The sequence below is a fragment of the Centrocercus urophasianus genome, unplaced genomic scaffold (genome assembly GCF_019232065.1).
Source record: "Centrocercus urophasianus isolate 14NV4802_14NV808 unplaced genomic scaffold, USGS_Curo_1.0 seq_14, whole genome shotgun sequence".
Lineage (NCBI taxonomy): Eukaryota > Metazoa > Chordata > Aves > Galliformes > Phasianidae > Centrocercus > Centrocercus urophasianus.
Genome location: NW_024884586.1, coordinates 48,657,811 through 48,679,701, shown reverse-complemented (window position 1 = coordinate 48,679,701; position 21,891 = coordinate 48,657,811). Strand labels below are relative to the sequence as shown.

The 21,891-nt window shown below is 42.7% G+C and overlaps 1 protein-coding gene across 2 annotated transcripts in view; it reads right to left on the bottom strand.

Moving 5' to 3' along the window:
* SLC35F4 (solute carrier family 35 member F4) overlaps window positions 1-21,891 on the bottom strand; it is a 103,170-nt gene that overhangs the window by 22,094 nt on the left and 59,185 nt on the right. The gene's annotated exons all lie outside the window — the stretch shown is intronic.

Genomic DNA, 21,891 nt, shown 5'->3' with positions numbered 1-21,891 from the left:
GAAGGATACAGCATTTTACAAGTAAGCGCTTGAAGGACTGGACTAAGAACCAGAAAGAAACAGAACAGAGCACGGTGCTGGAATCTGGCCATCTGGCACATACTCCCAAACTTACTGAAGGCGTCTGTTGAAGAGGTCAGCACGTGAGCAGCACATCAGTTTTTCTTCTGAGTCAGTAAGCCGAGATGACAGGCCATTTTTGATAAGCGTGTGTGTTCATGGTCTGCTGAGATCACCCACCTCTTCTTTTGCAGCTGCAACTTCAGTTGGTGATCACTTCACCCAGCGTGACACAAGTCACATATACTCAGAGCAGCCACTGATTTTGCCATGATTTGGAAGCTTTAACACAACAAACACTTACCTCATGCTGAAAAGCACAGAAAAACCGCCATAGAACTCATGTGTAAGATGCTAAGTGTGCAACAAATGCAGCAACAACCTCCTGGAAGGCAACACTCTTCATTACAACACAAGCCACTTCCGTGCGCTTGGAGCAAATAACTCCACACCAGATAACAACATGGAAGCATTTCCTAAAGCATGGATTGTATTCAGAATAACAGAGGAATCAAGTCAACATTACTGCCAGAGGAGGCTGAGGTTCATATAACTACGCATGAATTTGTGTTGTGTTTGATTCACCTGCTCTAACGACAAAGACCACAAAGGAGACATTTAGAACACAGTCTATGACAGTATAAACACTGAAGCTGACTTTGAAGGACCAACACCTATATTGTTTCTAGGCAATAGATTGTTTCTCCTCTTTTTTTTTTTTTTTTGTGAGCATCAGAGCTTTTTAGAGCCTACAAGACATTTTCAAACCCTTAAAACGTTTTTCATCTTCATATATTTCCTTCTTAATGGAGAAAATATTGATCAAATAGCCACACAACTCTTCCCATGACCTTGTTCTGCTCATTTCACAAGTCTAAGCCTTGATCTTCGCACTCGTCACCACCACTACCACCACAAGAAGCATCATCACACCTTTATTCGACAGCTGAAAGTTACTTCCTATCTCTGCAAGGTTAAGACAAGCAGCACCTTCTGGCCTAAATATCCAAAAAGGCACTTCCAAATCTTCCAGTCCTTAGGGAAGTTTTATTTTCACTTGCTGACTGCCTGTCCTCCACCACCAAGGCGCATCAACCCAAATCACTGCTCACTTTGATACACATCTTTTAAAGAGATTTCATTACGTTAAAAGGCACATGCTACATCTCAATTCATGTAATTTAGAGCAAGCTCAAGATTCACGTTATACTCAGCAGAAGTCTACCAGATGATCCGCAGCCAAAATTTCAAGGATGCCTGTTTTTCTTGTATGCAAAAAGAGCTCAAGAGTTATTTATATCTGGTACAATAAAGAAACACCAATCTTTTCCTGTACATTGAGAAACTCAGCAGCTGAGACCAAAACTGCAATTCAGGAGATTGCATGTAATCGAAAGTCACTGCTTGATATAGTGAGATCTCCTTTTATATTTGAAAGCAATCAGATAGCACAGCAATTTATCAAAATTTCCTTGTTACAGCTGGAAAGCGTGGGCCATCGAATGCTACTGAATCTGACCATATTTTAAAGAGATTCTTTGACAGGGAAGGTGAAGAGAAATATGCTGGGCTAATTTCTCCAACCTCAGTATCAGCTGCAAGGACAACAAATCACCATTTACAAAGCACTCCAACAAAACCTTGCACATGTGCTTCTAACCCACGTGTTAGAGGAAAGGAAAACAGAATGCTGTGTAATTAATTCCCATTCTTTGACTCACACAATAATTACTGGCGCTCAAGAAGGGATCCACTGAGACCCACCAGACAGAAATCAAGAGCAGCATTTCCCACTGAATTTTTGTATACGTGAATCCCACATGCCTATGGAGACCTTGGAGCCTCAGGAGGTGAGAGTATGACCTCCCAGAATGGACAACAGGAGAGTCCTACCGTAACACAGCATGTGAAAATGAAGGAACAGCTAAAAAGCTCCCAAAATACACTTCCACCAGAGCAAAAGTGGAGCACCACTGTCGGGGTCACAATCTTTTGACTTAATATAGATGTAAACCTTAGGATGAGTGCCTGTTACAAGAAAGAACAACCATCTTGAGTGGAAATATTCATGCTGGGTCAGACTTGCTACTCAACTATTTACCTGATTTTTATTATTTTTTTTTTAACTGAAAGAAAAATCTTGCCAGAGTGCTGGATCTTGCTGCTAGAAGAGTTCCTTGACTGTTTGGAGCTTATAATCGAGTGCCAAAGTAACACTCAGCCCATACACTTGACAAAGGAGGGAATGGAAAACAGGAAAAGGCTGCACAGGATTGTATCAAGCATTTAATGAATCAAATCCATCTGGGTGACTTTCCATTATGGATAAAAGCTACCCCACGCTCTGCCCCATTTTTTAAGATTATTATTTATTCTATATCAGCCAAGTCTTTTTTTCTCCATCCTAGAAATGCAGACACTTTACTTTAGGAAGTAAACAATTTCTCTATATATGCAGACTAAAGGAGTCCAGCAAGAACATGTGGCTTTCTACATGCTTCTATCAGAGTCAGTCCATGTCTTGTATTAATTACTATATATTTATTCCTGTGTCATTCAATTTAGCAAGGTAATTATGCTTGTGACTAACCTAAACCATGTGATTAACATCACTGAAGCCCACGCCTTTCCACGTTCTTTAACACTGCTCTGAACCCAGGCTGATGGAGAAGGTGAGCCACCAGAAGCTGCTGCTGTCTTGGTTCCAACCAGGAGCCAGCAGCACGTGGCTTGTGCCCCCAGAGCCATTTTCACCATCCATCTATAACCTGCACACAGCTCCCTCGCCTCTTGACTCTGAGAAATGTGAAGCAAGATCTGTGGCTTTCCATTTATACACAGACTTTCACGTGCAGTTCACACAGTGAGAATATTTGCCCCTCTGTGACTTCGGGGCTAGACAAATCACTGTTATTATGCAGGGGGCTAGGAGAGCAGGGATTTTGCTTTGAGATTCAAGAACAGCGATTTTCAGATTAGTTTTGTGTGTATACAGCATATTCACTGAGTGACAATACTGCTTAGAATATCAAAAAAGATGCCATTCTGCAAGGGACATCTTTTCATCTTTTATGGCCTCAACGTTGCTACTAATAACAAAGTGAATGGACTACCAGTAAAATAATAAATTCATTATAAAATTGTAGCCCTGGGAATAACTTTAATGGCCTCATCATCAGATAACTGATTTTTTTTACCTTTCTTTTCTTACCTCAACAACTGCCCCAATAGAAATGGAGAACCTCTCAAATAGATAACTGAATTCTTTTCCATAACCTCTCCATGTCCATAATACAAAGTGTTTACTAATTTGGAGACAGCAACATCTCCCTTGCTGGCATGTGCTTTGTTGGTTTGCTGTTGTTTTTTTTTTAATTACAGAACTAAATTGATGGCTAAATGGATGACATGCTTCTGAGCTGGAAAGTTTCTTTTGTTTTCACAGTCCTACAGAGGAGGGAGGGATCATCCATAGCTATCACTGCAATCAGGCAGTAGGCGAGCTTTGCCAGAAAGTCACTCAAGGCATTTACAGTCTTCCTTTTACTCATACAGCATTAAAATCTGTTTATTCTACCGTGTCCTCAAAATCTCAGCTCCTAATATGTCATTGTTTGTGCACTGACAACATGATGTCTTCACGCCACTGCCGCGGAAACAATCGCTGAGCTTTGACAGATGGATGGAGGTAGAAGCCAGGCTGGTGCTATGCGAAAAGTACGTCAATCGAATGTTCCTGCTAAATTGGGCACCAGTGAAAGAATTGACAACGCTTCCTTTGTGTTGCAACCTTACCTGCTGGTGAGCATCCGCTGCAGTGAAGGAGAAGCTCACACATCACCAGCCCACCGCTTCCAGCAGCCCGTGTGCACATGCTCATGTTGGTAAAAGCACACAGCCATGAGGGCTGGAGATTCTTGCAGAGAAATTCTGGTCCTAACGTTGTGCAGTAAGGAGAAAACGATGTAAAACTTGTGGCTGGAGAAACATCGGATGAGCACGACTCAAAAGAAATAGGGACTGAGTTGCAGTGCCATTGTATAGGAAGACAGCTTCTTCTGTCAATTTTATAACAAGAAAACCTCATTAGAGAGCATTAGCTATGGCTTTAATTGGATTGTTTGCCACTGCTACCACACAGCTGCGGGCAGGGCTACCTAGTGGAGTCAGGTCCACAGTTTGTTTAATTTCAGCCAAAGGGACTCAGTGTAAAAATCAAATCCTGCCCTTCATTACATTGGTGTAGACCCACAGCAACTGAGTATAACCAGCAAGGCTGTTCTGCAGACACATCACTGCACCTGAAGATATTGCCACCTTTAATGTGAAGTTAAAACCCAAGGGCAAAATCTCCCCCATTCTTAAAGAGTTCAGAACTAGCAGTTCAACTCAGGACATGAAGCCGTAATGACATTTAGGAAAGCCAAGCAGACCAACTCTACAAGGAGAGTCTTTACAGACAGTGTGTTATAGAGGATTCAGGCGCAAGCACCTCCTACTTTGCTCAGCGAAGACAAATTACTTCATCATATCTCAGACCTCAGTGATGTTCTCCATTTAAACCTTTTGGAGGCAAGGAGTGTCTGTGTATCAGAGCTACGCACGTATGACAGAGTAATGCCTTGTTTATTCACTCTTTGCGAGCTTGAGAAGTTTTCATGTCTGAAGGGGATGAGAAGGTTATGACAATCATTTTTTTGCCCTGGGAAAAACAAGATTTTCACATCTTAATGAAAAACAAATGACTCAGTGATGGCATACAGCATTTCTCCTGCACTATGATTAACTATTGTCAAGAGCAGAAAGCAAAAGTGCAGACATTTGTGTTGTAGTTTAACAGTGACGTCCATCTGCAATTCCTGCCAATTATCTCCTCAGTGTCTGCACACAGCCGTTCAGTTCAAACTGACAGAAACTTCCCTCACAATTAGAAATCTCCCTAATTTCAATATGCCCTCCTATCCTCCTATAAAGCAAAGAAAGAGGGGGCAAATAACTTAAATTTCATCATCCCATAAATAACACAGTGCCTAACGAGGGACGTGTCACCCTGAAAAGAGGGAAAAGTCTCACTATGGCTGTCATTAAGTGCCTGAAAAATGGTCTCACAGCAGAGACAAATGACAGAGACACCCATCAGGGTGATGAAAATGCATCTTGCTCTGCCTTAGAGGAGAGGATGCAAAGAACTTCCTGAAGTCACCATCCAGCCCTGCACCTTTGTGATGATAATAGCAGTGGGAGCTAGACCCAGCATGCCTAATGCTCCTGATTTAAGATACAGGCTGATGGACACCACCTTGATTAGACTTACAAGCAAAATCTGGGAGGGAGAAAAAAAACAACAACATAAACTAAACCATGTATAAATATACTAATTCATAATACCTACAGACTAAGGATGCATCTCTGAACCAAAGAGGAAAGATGCGTCTAACTCTGCCAACTGCAATACCACAGGTTAGCTTTGAGTGAAAGAAATATGAGTGCATCTGCACCTCCCAGTAAGAGACGTGGCAAGCAAGGTGCTTAGAATGGAAGGAAAACAATCAGAATTGGGCAGGAGCATCCTCACATAGCACAAGCCACTTGTGAAAACAGTCCAGGATTCCATTTTGTCCTTGCACCTGCACTGTGTGTTTCCTTCCAGCTCTTCTGATTGCTAGAGAGATTGCTACTGCCAATGTAGAAGCTTTGTCATGCTCCTGTCCCAGTGCCTGATATGGTTGGGCTGCAGATTTCATCTGTGACATCTGCTCACATAAACTGCAAGGTCTGTGAAAGCCACCTGGCAAGGCAGGGTGCAGTGTTTGCACATCCTGGCTGTGCCTGGGATGGCAAGGACGTGAGAAGTGCACACAGTGCATGTGCACATGTACCTGCTGTTGTTGAAAGTAGCCACAGTGTGAATAGCATTGAGATTTACCATATGTATAAAAGTTCAGGAACTTCCATTTAAGCTCAATGAAGCCAGGTAATATGAGGTGGATATATACAGTTATTCAACTTTTGCAAATAAGGGAAGATAGAAATAGTCACTAAACAAGCTGCACAGAGGTTTCTACTCATGCAGTGGTTGATTTTTATCTCCAAAGATCCTCATAGCTGGCTGCTGATCCCTTAGACTAGCATTCCTGTATCAGTTGCTGTATAATTGCCTTGGCTTCTGCATGCCAGTCTGATAAACACACCTGCAAGTCTGTACATCCATCATTCTGCACATCAGCTGCATGAAAAAGTCATTCTGAGATGCAGGCTCTTTGGCAAACCTGGGAATATGGCAAACCTGCATGGTCTACAGCTGCTGCGTCCTAAAACCTCCAAATGGGGACTGCAGCACAAAATGGATTCAGGCTGCAGCATCGTTAAGTTCAACAGCTGTAACCATATAGAAAAAGAAAAAAAGAGCCCTCTGCAGGAGAAAATAAAAGCTTTTCTGGCTGTAAACAACCTGCAGAATGGTTTCTGGAGAGCTCTGATGTGTGAGCATAAGGGATAGCCATCTCAGGAGGACTGCAGAATTTGTTTCTTACTATAGTAAAGGGCCACTGTGTGCAATGCTGTGCTTTTCCCTGTCTGTTTTTTTCCCTCCTTAACCACTTTATCAGACTTTTTTTTTTACCCATTCTCATTCCAACATAACTCAACTATCACTCTCTCTGTTTCAGCACAGACAAGGAATCCCATTGATTTGACATCAGAAATAATATATCAGCATCAATGTGCAGATGTCAGAACAAATTTTGGAAATAAGTTTATTTGATAGCATCTGAAGTGCAAACGGCAGCTAGAGACAGCAGCAATGTGTTCTGAAATGTAATGGCTACGTATACGTTAAAGTTACTGGTCATAGCACAGCGTATTTAGAGGTCCCTGCAGGTGTTCAAGGCCAGGTTGGTTGGGGCTCTGGGCAGCTTGGTCTAGTGTTAAATGGGGAGGTTGGTGGCCCTGCATGTGGCAGGGGGGTTGGAGATTCATGATCCTTGAGGTCCATTCCAGGGTTAATCCAAACCATTCTCTAATTCTGTGATTCTTAAAGGATTCATTTGTGGCCCTGACTCATATCAATGCAGGACACTATAAACTGAACAAAAACTGGAAAGAGCAACTCAGCAACTCCAGAATCAGGCTTACTCTGGATATACAAATGTAAAAACCAGATCAGATAGTCTATCATTTGCATTTGTACCAGGAAGAGTACGAGGGACAGTCAACTTTTACATTTTACTCAAGGATGAACAAAAATTTGGGAAGGCAGAGAAAACGACTTTTGTATGTTGAAAGTGAAACTTCTGCAACTTCTATAGAAAATGACCTATGCACATTTACAGAACATAATATAAAGCAATTATTGGCAGTGGAATATTTTGGATTGAATTCTGTTGTCTGAAAACATTGCTGGCATCCCCATGTGCTCTAAAAACACAAGGCTGTTGTGTGAGGAGCAAGAAGCTGGGGGTCAGAGGTTTTTGTTCTGGTGATCTCCCCCTGAGTCATCATTAAGGTTGGAAAAGACCACTGTGATCACGTAGTCCAACCATGAACCCATCACCACCATGCCCATGCACTAAGCCATGCCCCTCAGTGCCATTCATAAGCCAACATCCACCTGTCTGAGAGAGTGATCCTAAGGGAACTTGTAAGCCTTGGTGCCCTAAGTTCAGCTTCAGAGCAAGGACTTCATTTTAAGCTTTTGCTGACATATGAGATTACCTCAATGGCAGCTTCTGCCAGAGTCCTTTGAACACAACCAAGAGGAACATTCTTTGCTGTGACACATCCATAAGAACCATAGAATCATAGAAAGGCCTGGGTTGCAAAGGAGCACAATGCTCATCCAGTTTCAACCCCCTGCTGTGTGCAGGTCACCAACCAGCAGCCCAGACTGCCCAGAGCCACATCAGCCTGGCCTTGAATGCCTGCAGGGATGCGGCATCCACAGCCTCCTTGGGCAGACTCGCTTTTCCCCAGATATGCCAGACCCAGAACCAACCAAAACCAGAGGATTCTTGGGCCTGAGATGAGACCTATTTCTCATCACTTCAGTGCTGACTGAGCAACAGATAAGCATAAATCATTCCATTTGAAATCGCATATCATTCCATTACAGAAAATCTCTCTGACAAACTTTGTAATAAATTACACCAGATGTGCCTCCAATGATTTCACAGATTTATACGTTTTACTCTGAAATAAAAAGTTATGAATCTCACCAGGAAAGAAGAGAATCCTCTGAAATGCCAATGAATCTTGTCATTGCTAAAATGTAGTGACATTTCCAAAAAGCAACAGACATTATGAGTTAAACTCTCATTTTACTTTCACTGCAGCACATCGACAGTAGCTTCAACAAAAGCCATGAGGCTGCTTTGACATAAAGTCATTGCACAAGGAGTTTAGACCCAAGACACTCCTGAAATCACTCATATGCATCTCATTATCAACTAATTATGAGATAGCTTCTACTTTCAAGAAACACTGCAATAAATCCAGGCTGGTTCATCGGTCTCCTAAGATACGAGTGTAAAAGCAGTCAGCACACTGACACACAACTCAATATCAAATTGCTTATATTCATCTCCTACACCAACTATTGCCTCTCCTGTCTGATGGGTGCCTCCAGAGAGTGATTCATTCCAGCTCCCAGCAGTACTGATCCAAGGAGATGAATCACCTTTCAGAGGCATCCATCTCTCCTGTTGGCTCCGGGAAGCTCAAACAACTTTCTCAGTACTTCCAGAGGCTTACATTGAGATGCATTGAGATGACTCCAAATCTGTCTGCCTCCGGCTTGAGGCAGCACTTCGGTACCTGCCATGCATTAAGCAGGTCCTTTGGTTTCTTTGTCTGACTTAGAGCCTATTTAAACACTTTTGAGGAGCAGTGGGGTATAAGAACACAGGGCACTGCTCCTGTTCTTGTCCCAGTACATAGGCTCAGGGCCCAAGTCCCTGCGGCATCCTCTCCACGTGCTCTCCTGATGCCTGTGAAGGAAGCAGAGACAGTTGCAGCATTTTTGGGAAGCTGGCAGCTGCCCTATCCCATTGGGATTCACTGGAAATCCCCACTAAAATCTTTGCTGCTCTGTAAAACCGCCTGCACACACATTTCATGTCTAGGTTAGCAGGGCTTAGTATTAGTTCTGCCTGATCAGCCTCATCCCCAGCAAGGACCTTTCCATTTTCAGCCTGTCGGCTATGACAAGTGTGTCATGTAGTCACTTCCAGTCTGTTGCCCTTTCTTCCTTCGATGACTGGATTTTCCTTCCCTAAGGTAACAGATGGTGCCATTTTTGAGCATGGGGAGCGGGTTAAGACTCCCGAACAGCTGGATGGGGCTAGGCAGTGGCTAGCCACTGTCTTAACAGCAGCAAATCACCTCATTAACCAGCTCATCCCACTGCTCGTCAAGAACCAGGTGAGGGCAGGGATTACTATTTCACACTTCCTAAAACCCAACGGCAATGCACCAACATAAGCAGCTAGCTCCATCCTCTCCTTCAGCTTTCTTTAGGGCATTTTTCCCCTCAAGAAAGAAACACAAGCTAAGTGTTCAGACTGCAGAATACTCTGTATTGCACACATACTCCCAAGAAAAAATGACAGACAATTGCCTGCTGTACCAAAACCCAGTCCTGTTTGTAATTTAAGCTGGTCTGATCCAGGTAGATTGAAGAGCTGGAAGTCACGCTCTGCTGTGCAGTGCCTCTTGCTTTGCTTTTATGTAGTGCCGAATTTAACTCACAAAAAAAAGGAATCACAATTTTGCTGCTGGTCGGAATAACAAAAATCAGGACAGAGACAGCACACACCTTGCAATTTTCCAGCTCGAGCATTCCTAAGAACACACCACACACAGCAGGAAGCAAATTCATTTCGGGCAGAACAAGCAACTTTGGAAAGCAGCACTCAGCGCTCTGAAACGTCTGACACTGAGTGTAATAAACTTGCAACAGCACAGTTAAAGCCTGAGATTTCTACATACAGTAAGAAAACAACACCACGTGGAACCCGAACATCAGGAATATTTTTCAGAAAGTTTTCCTTTCAACTTTTGATTTATACTACACACATCCCTGCTGTACATTATCACCATTCTAAGTGCAGCGATCTCTCTTGCTGGACATCTCCAAGTTTCCAGCTGACATTGAGCTGCGCTGTGAATTTGGCATGCACTCTGCAGGGAACAAGCCGTGTTTCTGCACTTTGTGCTTGGCTGTCATGTCAGCGAGAGCACAGCACGGGTTTCACAGTTTCTACCTTGTGCTTTCTGTATTAAGGAATTGCTTCAGAGCTGACATCTCTGCAAATAAGGGGGGAAAAGCAGTGCAAGGGAACAACTGCCATCTCGAGCTGAGGGACAGCAGGCACAAAAAGTTGGTGCCTCCGTCTTTAAAACAACGATAGATCTGGCTTGTTAAAATACTAATAATATACTAACTAATAATAAATTCAATAGAATAGTACAGAGCTAATTTCCCAGCCTTTTGAAAAGCCAGAATGGAAGCACAAGAACTTTTTTTCGGTTGTTGCTCTTTCAAGGTTAGTTTCTTCATCAGAAATCACTCACACAGCAACTGAACACACAAAGAAGAAATGCAACGGCACTTATCCTAGATGATATTAAAGTGTGAAAAATGCTACCAAAGCATTAGTTAATCAAAAAACGTAGGAATACATCCACACACACACTCACGTTCCTTTCCATGGAACACAGCAGGAGCAGCATGCAAAGTAAATTCCTGCCCAGCCTTAAATATAAAGGAAAAAAAGCATTTACCGTCTGACACAGGCAAATTTAATTCAGAAACACTGTAGGATGGTAACGGTGCCACTCTTGCTGAATGTTTCTTCATCCTTTGGAATTGCTCCTACTCACACGTTCCCTTGCCTTTGGTCTGCATCACTTTTGGTCCCAAGTACTATAGTAAACACGGCTGGGGCTGGTGGCTGGATGTTGTTCTGAAGATGCTGCAGTAGGCTATGAGTACTGATTTGCTGTTTCCCTGGGAAACCATTTGCAACACATTCAAACAATGCTTGACCTCTGCTAACACTTTTCTTTCATTCGATTGTTAAGTATAGCAGATAAAATATAAATATATTTGCTATTGCTCTTCTCTAACCTGAAAGCACTGCAGTCCCTTTGTAGGAAAAGAACGATTCCACATCAGATATCTGCTCTGTGTTAGCAGAGCAGACAGGAGATTTCTCAGACAACTGCAAGGGAATTATGCAATACAATTTTCTGGTTCCTTACACTGTGACAATGTATGTATGATTACAGTAGTTGTTTTAAAGAAACTTTGAATAATGCAACTCCAATAAAGCCACTAAACCAGAATTGCACTGGGTGAAAGAGCCAGTAACATCAAGCTCCTTCTTCATCAGATAACAAAGCAGCGGTATTGCAGGAGTCTCTCCTCTTTTAATGCCCTACAAAAACTGTCACAACTAGCAATATATATAGGCCACGGTTAGTCTAGATTCTTCCCCTGAATCAGCCAGGACATTTTAACTCTCTTTCTTCTAAATCAATGTCTTCAATCTCATTATTATCTTTATTTCTACTATCGGATGTTGTTCCGAGCAACAAGAAAGTTTCATCGAGCAAACCATTCCATTTCCATTCAACATATTTATTACAGCAACTATGGAAAACAAATTTAGAACAGATTTCCCAGAGAGGTGGTGGCACCCCATCCCTGCAGATGCCCGAGGTCAGGGGATGGGGCTCTGAGCTCCTGATTGAACTGTGGTGTTCCTGTTCACTGCAGATGGCTTTTGAGGGTCCCTTCCAATTCAAACAATTCTATTGTTCTGTATTTCCAATGTAAAAAAATTTTGTTTGTGCCTTTGCTAGCAACTGGAGCTTGGTCCTCCATCCGTTCCTACAGGGAGGAGTCATTGGAAGGCAATAAAGGAAGGCAATAAAGTGGTTTGAAAAAGACAACGAATCTCCAACCCAGAAGATCACTTGTTAGGTTTCCTAAAGGCAGTCAGCACGCATCTCAAATGTTTTACATTGCAACAAGAGCCTCTTTCTGGGCACAAAATAGTTATTGCAGAAGACATCAGCTATGGCAATTCCTCTCCTGGGCACTGGAAGGTATCAGTCCATCACATCACCATACCCACAGGAGATAGGAAGCAGCTCCAAAGTCTGCAGGGCAAAGAAGCCAGCAGTGTAGGATATTATCTTAAATGCACAATCTTGTTCTGCACATCTTTTACTCCTGTTTGTGTGATCTGCACTCTTTATCATCAGGGAGCAGTGACACTGTAAGAATGAATGGCTAACACTATGGAAAAGAATCAGATCTCAAGGCTTTCTGTTCCAGCACAGAGAACAAAAGCACTGGGACAGGCTACATAAGAACAACAGAGGAAAAAAAAGATCACAGTCACCTGTTTTTCTACCCAGCACATCCTCTCCTGGAGTGCTTACAACTCTGCTTTAGCACCTTCGCTTCATCCCCTGGGACTGATAAGTCTCACCACCCTGACAGTTTTTTCCAATGCATCACAATGCACCCCATAAAGCTAATCAGCTTTTACTGCTTATCTGCATTCAGGAGATTTCCCGCACTGTGTAACAAGTGCTATTCCAAAGAAAATTATCTTCCCAATTTGCAGAAGGAATTTTATTCTCCTCTCCAAAGTGCTGAGAGTCAGCAGACTTTGTGATAAAATAATCACAAGTTAAGTAATTGCTGGCTCCACAATCACAAGGCTATCTATTAATACAGTCTAGTCCTTGAGCGTTTATATAACATAAACAATACAACACAGATGGTTTTTAGAAAACCATTTCTGCAAATAGGAGTTTGTAATGGAATCATTAACGAACCCTAACAATGGAGAGGGTGAAATGCATGAGATGATGTCAAGCAATTTGAGACATTTCTTTCAGATAATTTCAATGTTACCGGCAGAATGTGGTTGCATCGAAAAATAGCCTGCTTTTGTTTTTTTTTTTTGAGGGAAGATCAGCAATTGTTTCAACGCAGTAACTCAGAAGCCATATTCAAATTCAGAAAAAAACCTTTCAAGTACCTATCCCACCAATCTCTGCTTTGTACAACAACTGGAAGAGAAAAGAAGCAGGTAGAAAACCGCTTCAAAACGATGTGATTGGTAGCTGTGCATCCCACTGAAGACTGCAGCCTGAAAAGAATCAGCTTCTCTCATCGGCTACACAAGTCAGAACTTTGACCACCTATTCCTGCTCCTGATATGAACAGCTGATTGCATCTATGCAGGTGATGCTATTGATGCAGGTGCTCTGATCCTGCCTGCATACCCCCCATCTCCTCTCTAATTATGCCAAAGAGAGGAATAAATTAATATGGAGTAGAAGGGAGAGAAGCAAGCAGTCTCTTTCTCCTGAAGTACATCCCAAACAAACCCACCTACACGTGGTGTTTCATGTCCAAGTTCACCAGGACGGCATGACAGTTACTCCACAGACTGCAAGTCTGAATTACATTTGCTAACAAGGGCTCCACACTCACATCAGAATGGGACTGATGCTGTCAAAACATGGACCATCCTCTTGACTTGCAACAGTAACAAGTTATGCATACTTCAGGGACCAACTCTAAGAATAAAGACTATTCTCCTTCACTGAAATTGCAATCTACATTCAAAGCTGTAGCAGAACTTTGAGTAACCCCAGGTTTATCTGAAACATCGGTCCTACAGAGACAGATGCTTGCTTACAAGCTGCACTCCAGCCATGGATGTACTTGGTTCCTGCTGACAAAAGCTGGCAAGAGACAATAAACCATTTGGAGGTGTATCTTAGCGTAAGACACAAATAATGAGATTCCCAATAAGGACACTCCACCTCCCTGTGTCACTAGTTCATGAGGACTACAGAGAACACAACCCATAAACTCATCAAGCCATGCCAGGTTTGGCTTGGAAGGCATTTTTTCTTCATATGGGAAAGAACTGACAACCAAGATCACAGTATTAATACAGTCCCACTGAGAAGTGATGGAATATCTGATCCCAATGAAGATGACAAGCGTGCTATTGCCACAGGGAGACAGAATCATCTCAGCTAAAGGAAAATAGCTGCAAAGATACACAGAGCACTGAATTTCCACATTGATAATGGGATTCATCTCACCTGGCTTTGAACATTAAGGTCTGAAACAGCTACACTATAAACCTTTTAAAGGTGACTGGTGAGAAACTGGTATCTCTTGAAGACAGCTTGCCTGGTCTCCCCTACATGTCTGCTGCAATCTGAAATTAGGAACTCACTGAACCTCACTTCTGTCCAGTGAGGTGACTTGCTCACCCCTGGCCATTTTAGATATTAAGTTAGGGCAGATGCTTCCAATGGGAAAAGACCTTCTTTGACTCTAACTGTCTCTAGAACAGGGTTCAGATCCAAAACTGCAGTCACTGTTTGTTTTGAACAAAGCCAGTTACAAGATCTGTATGCAATCCACTTTCCATAGGCCCCGCAGCCAACAGGTCAGTCTGTTCCCAATTACCAGACCATAATACCCTCATAAACATGACTTTACTGGCTCTTGCAGGCTGAGCGTGTGTTTTAAGACGACAAGCTAGAGGGCTGTTATCAAGTTCATTTTACCATGCTGGAATATAAATTAGATGCAAGATGCAGAAGTGATAAACAGTCAAACTGAAATCAAAATGGATGGATCCTACAAAAAGAATTTCTATGTTAAAGAGAATTCAAGGCTTTAGTTTGAACATTCACCAGAAGCAAGAAGCTTCTGTTTCTTGATTCAAAAAGCAAACTCAGTCTAAAACAGCTTCCAAGGCATGCAGAAAAAAAGAATTGTAAATCTCTCTGCTGTGCCAAGTCGTATCACATGGATTATAAAGAATCATATCCTGAATTCCTTGCTTTGTCTTACCTCAGACAAAATTCTCACTGGCTTAAATACTGTTCGGTCCCAGAATATCAAGCCTATTCTGCTAGTAACCCTTAAAACCTTAGTCATGATCCTTTGACCCCCACCATACATGTACACATATCATATGCGGACAAGAGAATGCAAAATAATACACATACACAGAGCACTGTGTGCTCTCTGCCTCTTCCAACACAGTGACAGTTCATTAATCCCCATGCTCAGGTGGTGGATACCAGCTCACATGAGCCAGGACAGCTCTGACTCAGAAAAATACTGAAGTGCTTGGAGGGTCTTAATCACTTGTTCAAAGCAATTGTATTCTCAAGTGCCTCCCCGGTGAACAGAATAAAAATCAACACTGGTGAGTTCCTGGCTGTCTCCTCCAAATCTTCCACCAATCCAGGCCAGAGCCTGTTGAGTGATTCTGCAATGGCATTCCAGCTGGGAACTGCTGGAATCCCAACCATCCCCTGGCTTGTGGCAGAAAGACTGCCTTACCCTTGACTTCTCTATCATCAGACATACTCTATTTGAGAACATTCATACTGAAGACACACCGAAGTCTCCCATATTATGCTCACTGACACAGAGATACAACTTTATCCAGCTTTTCTGGTATTCTGCAAATACCTAGAAGCAGAGGATTCATTTCCGACTGAAATATCACCTAATCACCACAAGCAATATTGCTAAATTTGAAGAGATTTTAATTCCCTTGAGGGCCGAGTGTTTATATACTGATCTCCAGTGGCTCATGTTAACACGGGTTGCTATTTTCAACAAATCAGCCCAGGAATTCACTCCTTACTACCCACCCTATTTTCTAGTGGGAATAATAATAAAAAAAAAAAGCAATACATTCTATTTCTGGGCTTCCCAAGAAGGCAGTTCACAGAAAAAAGATTAATGGCACCAGCTAAACATCTACTCAGAGATGATGATAGGAAGATTTGCAGTTTGCTGTCACACAGAGCAGAAAAATTTTTCTCTGCTGTTGCAAGCTACTGCTTTTCCACCAAACCCCAAAGAGCTGCAGCTAAGCAGATGGCAGCTGGACCCTGCACTGCTGGCTCTGACAGTACCATGACACCAGGAGTTAAAATGCTCACATCATGGATAGACAGCTGTGCAATGGCTGCAATCATATCATTTGATGTCACACATTGCACAACGCTGTGCTGCTTACCACCAAACCAAAATTATCTGATGGCTGCCCCAATCCTAGCACCTGCCACCAGAAGTAATTCCACAGTTCTCAAAGCAGGAGAACTGTTCCATCCCTGGATGCATTCAAAAGCAGAATGCAGGGGGGCCCTGGGCATTTGATCTAGTGAATGCCAGCCCTCCAGGGTTGCAGCAGGGTTGGAAATGGATGATCTTTAAGGTCCCTTCCAACCCAATCCATTCTATGATTCCATGACTTGGAACTACTAACATCTGTAGCGCTGCTTTTGAAAAGCTTTTTATTCAGTATAGGATTTCATAGACCTGACAACTAGTATTTCTGAGCTCTCCTTGGGAATAAAAGGAAATTGAAAATTTCATTTAATAAAATAAACTTCAGATTTTCCTTAGCTACGTGACTTTTACAGCAGAAAAACCCTCCTCTATAATCATCATGAGATATGCACTGATGTCCCCAGAGCTGGCAATCAGAGAAACATAGAATGGCTCAGGTTGGAAGAGACCTGAAAGATCATCTTGTTCCAACTCCCCTGCTGCAGGCAAGGAGACTGTTTAGGTTTTTTGTTCTGTTGTGAGAGGAAAAGATCATGAAATAATATCTTCAAGCAACTAAGTAAGTTAAGAAGAAATACCAATGTTGAGCATGGGCAGCCCTTCATTTTTAAAAAGGGTTTCATGCTTCATGGGAACAGAATGAATCTACATGAGCTTAGATGTATCCTCAGCACTTGGGCATCACTGGAAACAAGATCTAAATTTCAGGCTGACAAAATTATTAGATGTTGCCTCCAACTTTAGGAATTCATTCTCGTTCATATTTGCAGAACAGTAAGAAGGTGCCCAATGTAAAACCAAAAAACTATTTGTGATGCCAGTGGCATCACAGCCCACGTCAGGTTGAATCGATCCTGCTGTCCTAATCCTGAATCAGTAAGGCAAAGTTTGTTTAGCACCGCATCATAAATTGCAGCTTCCAGGCTTTACTGAGGGCCAGGCACAGCAAAAAGCAAGAATCTTACGAGTAACACACACAGATTTCATCTGTAGCATGCACAGACCTCACCGGAAGGATTCAATCTCAGCATTCCCTGCAGTCCAGCCTCCCTGCTTGAGAAGCAGCACTGGCAGAACTGTGAGCCTAAGAGATCATGCTTTGAGCTTCCAAAGCACTGTCTGAATGAGCCTGGGTATTCCTCATCAAAAGTCAGCTGAATTTCAAACTCTTTCCAAGTTTAAGAGAGGAGAAGAAAGGCTCCCACTTCAGCTTGGCCACTGAAACCTACTGGCGTAAAACAGCTTAGAGTCTGCAGCAATAGCAAAGAGTAAAACTGGTATCAGTTCAAATACCCAACACAGACAGAATAATAGTCAGAAGCTCAACACTTATTGGGGTTTTTTTGTTGCTATTCGGTGCTTGTTGGTTTTGTCTCTTCTCACCCCATGAAAACAGTTTAAACATAATTGCATGCCAGATTATTACTTGCCTTCCCCATGCATTATTAACAAAACTGCCACAAATGAAATAAGCTGTCTACGTTTTCTAATTCCACAATCATGAAATGCCTCTTCTTTACCACAGGAGAGCATTTGAGTTGAGACAATTTTCATTTCGGGTTTGTCATCATGACTGTGGTGCATATCAATGACAAAGTAAATCATTTCTCCTATTTGCTATCTTTTATGTAGACAGCAGTTAATGAGATTTCTTTAGGCTTTTTGTAATACCACGACCACAACAGAGCAGCAGGCTAGGAAGCCAGGGCTGGCTAGTCTCAAAATGCCACCACCAGCACTGCAAGTTCTGCAATGGGAGCAGGAGCTTGCACCATCCAACACTGCAGTCCCCACCACTCAGATGACAGCACAAAGGTCCTTGGGTGGAGAAACTCAGTATCACTTAGAATCATAGTATGGCTTGGATTACAAAGGACCTCAAAGACCATTTAGTTCCAACATCAAAGGTGAAGGAAAAATGACCAATTTTCAAGACAAAGAGATAGCATTTGTTTTCTCGGTGGTGGTGCTGCATTACATTTCTAATTTTATATTCCACAGCCCCTCTAATTTTAAAGGCTGGGTGTAGCATTCACAGAGATTTTGCAGCAAGGTCTGAAGCTTCAGAAAAGATCTGAAGAAGGGTAGAGGGATCAGAGGTTGAAATAACAGTGTGTGTGTGAAGATGGGAAGAACCAGGGTCAAGCTCTTAACGAAGTCAGAGTGGAAACAGCAAAGCAGTTTTCATGTGTATAAGAGGTCCCTGCATAAAAGAAAGGATTATGGACAACTGTGTTGACAGGGCCAGGGGCAAGAGACTTTAATTGTATTAATGAAAAGTTCTGTCAGCAAATGAACTGTTTAACAAGGAGAACAGTGAACCGCTAAATGGGATGAGACCAGGTACAGAATTCCCACTGCAGGAGAGCTTTCAGACGAAGCTGTCTGGTGTGTTTGAAGTGGAGCTGATTCTACCCCAGAGCACAAGGACAGAGTAGGAACACTTCCTATCATAAAATGACTGTGAGAAACAATTCTACCCCCCAGTGAAGACCACAGCTCCAACTAAACATGCATTTAGAAACTGGGGTCCTTCAAAGTGACCACATTTAGGTACTTATATCCTCATAGCTGTACAGGCATTGGAGTTCATTTTCCTTCTCCCATTCATTCACTGAATTTATTTTCAGCAAACAACACTGCTCTAACAACAACGAGGTGCTAATAATAAAACTAGCCATTATTAGTTGAGCTAATAATCAAAACTAGGGTGAAGGAAACACACTGCTAGCTCAGAATGGGTCTCAGAAGTAGGATGTTCTGCTGAATTCCCAGCTAAGCACACCCTTATTGCAAGCAAGTCATTTAAAGCTGTGATTTCCAAACTGTGTAGCAGAGGCAGCTCAGGACCACTGTTAAGGACAAGCAAAAATGCTAGAAAGAAAAGCAAACATGGTGCCAGCAAGCCTCACTTACTATTTAGGATTCTGTGCCATTTCTGGAAGGAACGTAGATCTCTAAAAATCAAAATAGTTTGACACCCACCAGCATCTGGCACAGGACTTTAGGAAATCCCCCAGGCAGATGTGAAACCTTGCAAAGATTCTCAAAGCAGAGTGTCAGGGTTTCTCAGGGAATGGAAACCCTGAGTTGGCTTCAGGAGTTGATGCTCAACACTATGTTGTAGTTTTCTAAGGAGAGAAAGCAAGTCTTGATTTAATGGGCAATATATTCAAATGCAATTCTAGTTTAGGCCCTTACGAGATTAATTTCCTGGAGCTCTGATGTTTACACATAAAATCTGCTACCTCCTGTTTTCTGCTATTTTATTTAAAAGCATTTTTATTTTCCATTTTCATTGCTGATCTGCTGCCAGCGCGGCTTTGCCTCTGCAAAGTTCCAGCTACGTTTATTTAGTGATGATGAAACAACAGACCAGAATCTCATCTGCAAGATATCAGTCTACTGCAGCCAGTGCTTGCAATTAGGTAATTGTGGTTGTAAAGACTCAGCACAGAGTCTTCCACTATCTGCACAACCTTTCTGAAATCAACAGTCTCTGCTGGGTGCCAAAGCCCACCCATACACTTTATGAGGGATGTTCACAGGGATGTTCATGTATCCCTGGTCCAGCAGAAGAAGGAGCTTAATTCTTTTTTTCTCCAGGAATTTGGGTCCACTTAAAAGCCACAGAAAAATCAGATGGTTCCAGTTCTGTTAGCATGAGTCTGAAAAGTAACCAGTGCTGAAATTCAAGATAAGTCTTTTGAACAGTAGAAAAAATTTCAGTTTTACAGTAGAAATTTTCTACAATTTTTACAGTACAATTATTTTGTAATAGAAATTTTAAAAATTGGTAATAAAATCTCCAACCTTTTGTGAGTACTTCTTGTCTAATCTTCATATAATCCCCCCTAATGCCTTTCAGTGTAAATCTCCACTATGTGCAGCATCTTATTAGCAAGACAACGAAAATAACACAAGAAACCTCTACGGAGCAGCATAAGGGGATTAAGGAAGGATTAAACAGTAGTGACACAATGAAAATGTTGAAGCTGTGTACTCACTGTAAGTACTCTGCTTTTAACACTCTCACTGGTTCAGTTACCCAAGCTTTAGGATTGTCCTTCAGGGATGTGTGGTAGCAGATCTCAGCCTACATCTCATGACTTGGGGCCAGTTCTCCAAAATAAGAAGGGGGATAAGAATCCTGTTCTTAACGTATATGAAAAGCTGAGTGCACACGTAGCAGAAAATGGATAGTAAAAGTTAATAGGTTCTTTCTCGACAGCAGAGCTTTGCATTTCTTTAGGATGATGAGACACTTTTAGTAATGTGAGGTTATTACTTGAAAGGTCTCCATCCCAATCACAGAGTATCTCTTCCAGAGATCCTTCTGGAGCTCGCCCTCCCAACGCACATCTCCAGCAGGGGAAGCACACACAGAACCACAGAGACAGATTTTGAGGTCCAGCCCCATACAAACCTATTTTGTCTAGCAGTCACCCGAATGATAACTATCCTCAGGCCCTCATTCCACTCACAGCATTCACAGCTGGTACTAAACGAAGCGGTTGGAAGTGTAATCGCTCAGGTCAAGGCCCCTACCAAGATCTGTGCCAGGGAAGGGTCATGCCTTTGCTTCTAGCAGCTCCCCAAGCGTGGGGCGCTGAGATCTGCAGCCTGTGCAGAGAGCAGCCACCCCTAAGCTGCATCTGTACCCTACAGCGGGCTCTCACCTTGAAAAACTGGCCCTTAATCCAAAATACATCCTTACCAAATACTTAAAGTCAAGCCTATTTACTGCAAGACAGCACACTATTGATCTGGCAATGGTTTAACTTGTCAGAGGTAAATCAGGCCCTGCGGCAGAATTCTATTAAGTTATTGGAAGACCCATCTCCTCATTAGGGAAAACACTGTGCAATTAGCACTACATCCACAACACAAATAACATGGCACCAAGTGTTCACGTACAACATTTGCTGGCTTGTGGCATCTTCGAGCTGAGGACTGCATCTCTTTTACAATAAACTATGTGTGCGCATCACTCACCAGCTAGCTCACTGAGGGGTAGGAGCTGCCATCTCTGGCCACAGAATCATACAATCATCGAATCATTTAGGCCGGAAAAGAGCTCCAAGATCATCCAGTTCTACTGCCAACCCACTCCCACCACGTCCATTAACCATGTCTCTCAGAGCCACATCTCCACAGTTCTTGGACACCTCCAGGGATGGTGACCCCTGACCACTATTTGGAGAAGGAATTTTTCCTAATATCCAAACTGAACCTTCCCTGAGCCAGAGCAGGCCCAGCATGTCCATCACTAAACTGATAACTGTGCGGGTTAAAAATGCAGAGTTTAAAACCAGGCACGTGGTGAGAAAACATGACCTAAAGAAGAAACCGCTCTCCTGAGCAGGAGATCAAAAAGCCACTGCTAGGCAAGGTATGGCTTCCTCAGATGCAGTGGGCACTTGGCAAAGAGTCATCCATAACACAGAGCGGTACCAACGCTGCCAGCTTTTCTACAGAGGTCTCTTAGCAAGGTGGGATATGGCAAAAAGGGCCCTTTGGGAGCGCTGCTCCATGGATAATAGGAATGCAGTATCATGGTGCAGAGGCCCTGACAAGCACACAAACTTCTCCTCCTTTTACAGATGTGTCTTGGCAGCAAAAATTTTTGCAACAGTTTTTCATGCACACAAAATGCCTGCAGGCTTTACTCCGTGGGAGCTCAGTGCAGATGC